This window comes from Mastomys coucha, unplaced genomic scaffold (genome assembly GCF_008632895.1).
Source record: "Mastomys coucha isolate ucsf_1 unplaced genomic scaffold, UCSF_Mcou_1 pScaffold6, whole genome shotgun sequence".
NCBI lineage: Eukaryota > Metazoa > Chordata > Mammalia > Rodentia > Muridae > Mastomys > Mastomys coucha.
Window position 1 is genome coordinate 90681944 of NW_022196912.1, and position 7686 is coordinate 90689629.

At 41.9% G+C, this 7686-nt stretch overlaps 1 pseudogene across 1 annotated transcript; it reads left to right on the forward strand.

The window, feature by feature from the left end:
* Positions 1–3340: 3340 nt before the first annotated feature.
* On the forward strand, positions 3341–3874 carry LOC116079984 (annotated as a pseudogene). The gene has a single exon (XR_004114268.1). The product of XR_004114268.1 is annotated as a cytochrome b-c1 complex subunit 6, mitochondrial pseudogene (transcript).
* Positions 3875–7686: the final 3812 nt, after the last annotated feature.

Below are 7686 nucleotides of genomic sequence, written 5' to 3' on the forward strand. Positions count from 1 at the left end.
AACTAGGAATGGAGAAATTTACATGTAAATAAAGAAAATATCTAATAAAAAAAAAAAACTGCACCCTTGAGTTTTGATGCTGAGACTCTGAGGCATTACCCTAATTTTGGTTGTCAGCCAAAATTAAAGGACTATTACACTTTAAAAAGTTATGGGTATAATTTTTTTGTATATTTTGTCCACATGCATATATGTGCACCAGATGAGCACAGAGGTCACAAAGGGGTGTGTGACCCCCTGGGCCTGGAAATACAGAAGGTTGTAAGCTACCATATGGGTGGTGGGAATTGAACCCGGGTCCTCAACAAGAGCAACAAATGCTCCAAGCCAGTGATCAGTCTCCCCAGCCCCTTAGGACTCGTTTTAAAAGGATTATTTATATATATATTTTATGTGCATTGGTGTTTTGCTTGCATATATATCTGTGAAAGAGTATCAGATCCCCAGGAGCTGGAACTGCAAACAATTGTGGGTTGCCATGGGGGTGCTGGAAATTAAACCCTGGTCATTTGGAAGAACAGCCTACTCTTAACTGCTAAACCATCTCTCCATCCTCAGACCTCAGGACTCTTATGCTCTTAATTGGCTTTATCAGCATGATTGCATATTTCACAAGTAGATTGTTTCATTAGGTTGAGGGTGAAATATGATAAGGCTTTAATGTGGTTCAGTGTGATTGTGAAGCCTCAAAAAGAAGGGGCAGAGAAAGAAGAAAAGAATTGTAGCATGACCTGCTCCAATAAGTGCATTTGGGGGATGTAGTTACAAATGTGAAATCTAGTCACATTATTCTTGTTTAATACACAGTTTTGTTCATACTAATTTTTCCTTATTGACAGGTTATAACATGAAGGTTGAAGCCAGACCACAGGATCTTTCCATAACAGCACTGAGCTAGTTTTACAATTTTTTTTTAAAGTTTGTTTTTATTTTATGTGCATAGGCATTTTGCTTGCAAGTACATCAGTGCACTGCTTGCATGCAGTACCTGTGGAGCTCAAAAGGGGGCAGCAGACCTCCAGAAGTGGATTTACAGACTGTTCTTAGCAGCTCTATAGGTGCTAGGAATCAAACCTGGGTAACAGAGATTTGATTTGTTTGAAAAACAGCTAAAGCTCTAAATATCTGGACCATCTTTCTAGCCTATGGGTTACGTGTTTTAATAAAAAAAATGCCTTAAAATTTTGTCAGAGTCATTTTGTAGTATTCACTATGAAGGGTCTCAATAGGTAGCCAGGAATGGCCTATCATTCACTATGTAGACCAGGTGGCCCCACAGAGATCCACCTTCCTCTGTTTCCTGAGTGCTGAGATTAAAGGCTTGAACCACTCCACAACTAGTTATTTTGCAGTATTTTAAAAAATGTGATTAAAGTCAGACTAAATTGTTTGGGTAAAACAGAGAGGTTGCTGGCATGCTGTATTAACACACTTAAAATCTGCCAATGTGGATACATTATGCAATTTCCTTTTACTAAAAGTGCTTCACACTTCAGTTGATACTGGCTGTTCCAGGCCTAGCAAGTGGCTCTCAGCCATATGCAGTATTGACAGATAATATTTGGAGAACAGAAAAAAACAAACAAACAAACAAACAAACAAACAGGAATGGTCTCTTCAAAGTAATGGTGATTTTTTTTTTTTTTTTTTTTTTAGCAATGAATAGAAAAGTGATTGTTTATCAAAGTTAAATACAACTGAAATCTTCCCATGGTTCCCTGATCTTATTGCTGAAAGTGATTATGTCCCCATTAAACAATTCAAATGCACTGACATTTAGAATCCAAATTGTTGAATCTCCTGGAAATTTTTCCAAATGAACACTTACATTGAATTTTTTATTACCAGATTAATTCAACTTTTAAAAGGCTTATTTAATTTATGTATATGAGTACACCATTGCTCTCTTCAGACACACCAGAAGAGGGCATCGGATCCCATTACAGATGGTTGTGAGCCACCATGTGGTTGCTGGGAATTGAACTCAGGACCTCTTGCAGAGCAGTCAGTGCTCTTCACTACTGAGCTATCTCTTCAGCTCCCCAGATTAATTCATTTTATTTGTGAGTTTTTGCCTGAATGTATGGATATGTATCACATTCATGTTTGGTGCTTTCAGAGGTCAGGAAAAGGCATTGGGTCCCTTGGAAATGGAGATACAGATGGTTGTGAGCTGCCATGTGAGAGCTGGGAATCAAACCTGAGTCCTCTGAAAGAGCAGCCAGTGCTCTAAACCACTGAGCTATCTCTCCAGTCCTATAAATAGATATTTTTAAAAATTTTTGTTATGAGACAGGGTCTCAAGGCATAACACAGTCTAGATTCAGATTGTGATTCTCCTGCCTCTGCCTCCTAAGTTCTCAGATTACCGCCATGCCTAGCTCTGTACCATTTTGAGAAAGGTTTTTCATCTGAGGCACTCATAGAAATCAAGAATTAAACTGAATATAAATCCAGATTGTCAGGGCTGGTGAGATGGCTCATCGGGTAAAGATGTTTGCTGCCAAGTTTGATGACTTGAGCTCAATCCCTGATATCCAGAAGGTAAAAGGAAAGAACTGAATCCTGCTAACTGACTTCTGACCTACACACACACACACATATAAAATTACAGAATAAATTAATTAAAATAAAACCAGACCTTCAAGTAGCTTTATATATGAGATGATAAACCAAGAATTTTAATAAAATAAATAAATTGTTAATATTTTCAGGGAGAGAAAAATATTTGAAAATCACAAATAAAGTAATTAGAAGCCATCTTCAGCCAGGCAGTGGTGGCTCACGCCTTTAATCCCAGCACTTGGGAGGCAGAGGCAGGTGGATTTCTGAGTTTGAGGCCAGCCTGGTCTACAGAGTGAGTTCCAGGACAGCTAAGGCTACATAGGAAAAAAAAAGAAGCCATCTTCCTTGCTAACTATAGAAATGGGCCACATAGGAGCCATAACCCTTCACAGGTCAAGTCTACCCAACAAGCCTGGTAGCTTATGCGTCTTAGCCCAGCGCCTGAAAGGCAAAGGCAGGAGGATGACAAGATCAAGGGTAGTCCTGCTATAAGTAGAAAAAAAAAAAAGACAATTCCAGAAAGATGAATGTTTTGATAGAGATGACTATTTTGTTGTGTTGTGAAGGTTTTGTTTGTTGAAACAGGGTTTCACTATGCATCAGCCCTGACTGTCCTGGAACTCCTTGTATAGACAAGGCTAGCCTAGAACTCACAAACTCACACAGATCTACCTGCTCCAAGATAGCCAAAGCTAGAAAGACCTTGTCTCAAAAAAAAAAAAAAAAGCCTGACTAACAAAGAAGGAAAAAAGGAAAGAAGAAAGAAAGACGATCCGTCGAGTGACCCTTACTAGTCCTTAAACCTCAAGTAGAGTAGCTACCCTTGTTGCTCTTGTTGAATCCCAAGCCGACTCCCGACATGGGACTCGAGGACGAACGAAAGATGCTCGCTGGATCCGGAGACCCCAAAGCGGAAGAAGAGGAGGAAGAATTAGTGGACCCCCTAACAACAGTGAGAGAGCACTGTGAGCAGTTGGAGAAGTGTGTAAAGGCTCGGGAACGACTAGAGTTGTGTGATAAGCGCGTGTCTTCCCGAACACAGACAGAAGAGGATTGTACAGAGGAGCTCTTTGACTTCTTGCATGCTCGGGACCACTGTGTGGCCCACAAACTCTTTAAAAACTTGAAGTAAATGTACAGATTCATTTGCCTTGTCACTGGGAATCAAGAACAGTTCCTTGTTGTGGTTTTGAACAATTGTTTCTAATGTAGTAAGTTCTTGAAAACATAATTGATTTTTGGCGGGTAGCTTCTCTTCTGTGTAATTAGCAGTGATTCCATCTTAATAAACTGGTCTGCAAACTTAAAAGAAAGAAAGAAAGAAAGACAAACAGGAAGGAAAGAAGAAAGGAAGCAAGGAAAGAAGGAAGAAAGGAAGAAAAGAAGAAAGAAACACAAACAGGAAGAAAGGAAGGAAGAAAGAAAGACAGAAAGGAAAGAAGGAAAGAAAGACAAACAGGAAGGAAAGAAGGAAGAAAGAAAGAAAGGAAGAAAGAGAAAGAAAGACAGGAAGGAAAAAGGAAGGTAGGAAAGAAGAAAGGAAGGAAGGAAGACAGACAGACAAACAGGAATGAAAGGAAGGAAGGAAAGGAAGAAGGAAGGAAGGAAGGAAGGGAGGGAAGAAGGAAGGAAGGGGAAGGGTAAAAGAAACAAAGGAAACCAATAATTTCAGAAGACAAACACACTCTGGGCTAACTGTTGGAAGTGCTCAGGGTGACCCTGAAGACTACTGGAGAACACTGTGTGTTCTTTATAGCATGTCCAGTTGTAATTTTTGTGAAAACGATTTTTTTTGTCTTTTGTTTTGTTGTTGTTTTTGTTTTGTTTTTTAATATACTACAGGCCTGGAAGGGGACAGAAGAACCACTCACATTTGTTGGTGGGCCTCAGGGTGGGGCCAGCTTGTCTGTCAGGGTGAGCCACTTTTCATGAAGGTTGCATTTCTGCAATGTGTAATTCTTGCGGTGTGAATGAGGCAATCCTGGTTGTTTGCTTCTTGCTTCTGGGCAGTTAGGATGAGCCACTGTGCCTGCGATTTTGCACCACGCAATTCCCACCACGCAACTGAAGACAACTCTGTGGACCTGTGTTGGAGGCTGATTTGGTTAGTTAGCTCTTTCTGCCCCCAAGGATGGAATGAAACCTCATGCTCACACCGGAACTGCTTCCTGTCTGTGCTCCAACGTGGCCTTCCCACGACCTTCCCTGCTTATGGAGCAACAAGCCCAACCTCAGGAAGGTGACCGCAGGCCTCTTTGCTAACTTCTTCAAGCCGATTAGGGGGTGCACTCACATGCACAGTATCTATCTTTTATTACTCTGGCAGGGGTTCTGGGGGATAGGGGGATCCCTGAAAAGTAAGCCATACTTAGGATTCAGTAGCAGATCTATGTTTCCTGGTGCAGTGATCTTAAGGAAAGTGGGACGTCTGGTGGAAGGGACTAAAAGCTCTGTCACACATGATTTGGAACTGTTGGACAGAATCTGATGTCCCAGAGAAATTCTCAGATGAACAAGATGAACGCAGTCGGTGTCGGAAGAGCCTGCCAGAACAGAAGGGAAGAAAATAGCACAACACGAGCAGGTGTGCCTGGAAGCTGCTGCGGCTTGGTGCGTGCTGGGGAAAGAACTTGGCTCCCTTCCAGGCTGAGCGACACAGAGCCAGCTTGTCCCAGGTCTTTAGGTTATACCAAAGTGGTGCCTCTGTTAGAGACCCTCCCTCTAGGGACGGGCTCTTTTCCCTGACATGTCTGTTAATAAGGCAGAGTTCCTCATGGCTCAGGAATATAAGGATTTCACTGAGGAATTGTTTCAGCCAGAGATGGAGTCCCCAAGGGCTTGATGCAGTTCTCCAGGGTCCTGGATAGAGAGAGAAAATTCCTAGAGAAGGCAGCTCGAGCAGGAACAGAGAACCCTCTGGCAACAACACGGAGTGGCCCTGGCCAGAATCCCTCAGACATGTCCTTGCCTGAGCAATAAGACTGCCAGGATCCTGGGGGAGTGAGGAAGAGGAGGGCAGAAATTGCTGCTTTCCAAGCAGGCCAGTGTGGGAGGAGGTAGGCAGGTGGATGGAAGAAGCCAACTTCTACAACAGAGTAGGAAGAGCACAAGTTTGTTAAGCAAGCACTGGGCATGGAGGTAGCAGCCTATCCTGGTGCCATTTCTTCAGGATACACTGTCTAGACCTCCCCTCAGCAGGTAAGGTCTCGTAAGCCCACCACAAAATCCTGGATCTTGCTCCTAACACTTACAACTTCACAATTCTCTATTTGTATGATCATGCTCTATCACAACTTCTGGATTTCCTAACATGCATGATGACAGATCCATGAATCACAGTGAGCTCTAGCAGAATTCCTGGCACACTAGGTAATAAATACATAAATATTTATTAAATAAGCAATGACTAAAATGGATGAGGTAGAGATATGTATTGTACTGAGTTAGAAGGGGTCTCATATTATAAACATGTTATGACTGTAGATTCAGCTATATATAGGAAACCAAGCAACATCTCTCTTTTTTTTTTTTTATTTGACAAAATGTTATCTGGAATTATCTAGATTGTAAAGTTAGACACTGCTGCTGATTACACAATAATGTGAATACCATAAACTGAAATGGATGAATTCAAAAGCTGACTAGTAAGCTAGGTGGGAGAACACACGCTTGTAGCCCCATATCCTCGGGAGGCTGAGGAGCTGGATCACAATTTGAAGCCAGCCTGGCCTATAAAGTGAATTCTAGGCCAGCCTGAGCTATAGAGCAAGAAGTTGCCTTCAGCCCCAACCCCAACTTGACTCAGACAAATCTGAGTAAAGGTCATCTAGAAATCTAAGACTATCCACAATCTAGTTTGCAAATAGGGATTAGTCTTATTAATGCTCTTTACAAAGCGAGTACCTGAAGCTTTTGCAATCAGATGACAAATCAATTAGGCCAGATTAAAAAGTCTGGAAATAGCCAGGCAGTGCATGCCTTTAATCCCAACACATGGGAGGCAAAGGCAAGCGGCTCTCTGTGAGTTCGAGGCCAGCCTGGTGTACATAGGGAGTTCAGTACAGCCAGGGCTATGCAGATAAACCCTGTCTTGAAAAAAAAAAAAAAACCTAAAAGTCGGGAAATGAACTAATAATCATGGGAATACATGATAAAGGTGACATTTCACATCAGAGGGAAAACAGACTTTGCAACAGGCAGTTTGGGGAAATAGGGATAGTCAGAAAAGGCTGAGGGGCTACAGAGATGGACTGGGTTTTCCAGAGGACCCATGCTCAGTTCCTAGCACACACCTGGCAGCTCACAATGGTCAGTAACTCTAGTCCTACGGACTAGTCAGGTCCACCTCTGGCATCCTCAGGCATCAGGTATTTAGTGGTCCACATACATACATGCAGGCAAGACACAGAGACACAAAATAAATAGTTCTAGGAAGATTATTTTTAGAAGATCACTGTTTAAAGGAAAAGCTGAGTTTGAATTGTCTGCTTCTTTCAAAGAGTTACAGTCGGTTCACATTCATGGTAAGCAACAACATGTGTTAATGCAGTATAAAAATATATATGTTGGCAAACTGCTTGCCTAACATGCTCAAAACCCTGGGTTAAATCTCCCCTAACACATACACCAGGCATGGAGGTGAATATCTGAGACCCCAGCACTTGGAGAGTAGAGGCAGGAGGAGCCAAGGTTCAAGGTCATCCTCCAGTACTTGGTGAGTTTGAGGCCAGCCTGGGCTGCTGAGACCCTGTCTTAAAAGAGGATGGGAAAAGGTGATTTCCCTTCCACTAACCGTCCATTCCTCTTCTCAAATCCACTCCCACTGGCCAGTCTTTTGGATAGCTTTCCAGAATTGCTCTATGGTATTTCTATACACACACATACAAATTATAGAATGAACACTGAATAGTATAGAGATGTGTAAATACACAGCAGATTGGAGAACAAAGTGGGGTGTTTTTCCCCTTTGGTTTTTCTTAGAAATACTTCGGAACTAATTTCATGAAACTTTGTATATATTTGTCTCCCTATTTGTTGTTATTGACTGCATATAATAGTCCTTTAGCCTGTTGTGGTAACACATACCTATAATTCCAACACTTGGGAGGGTTCAAGACCAAC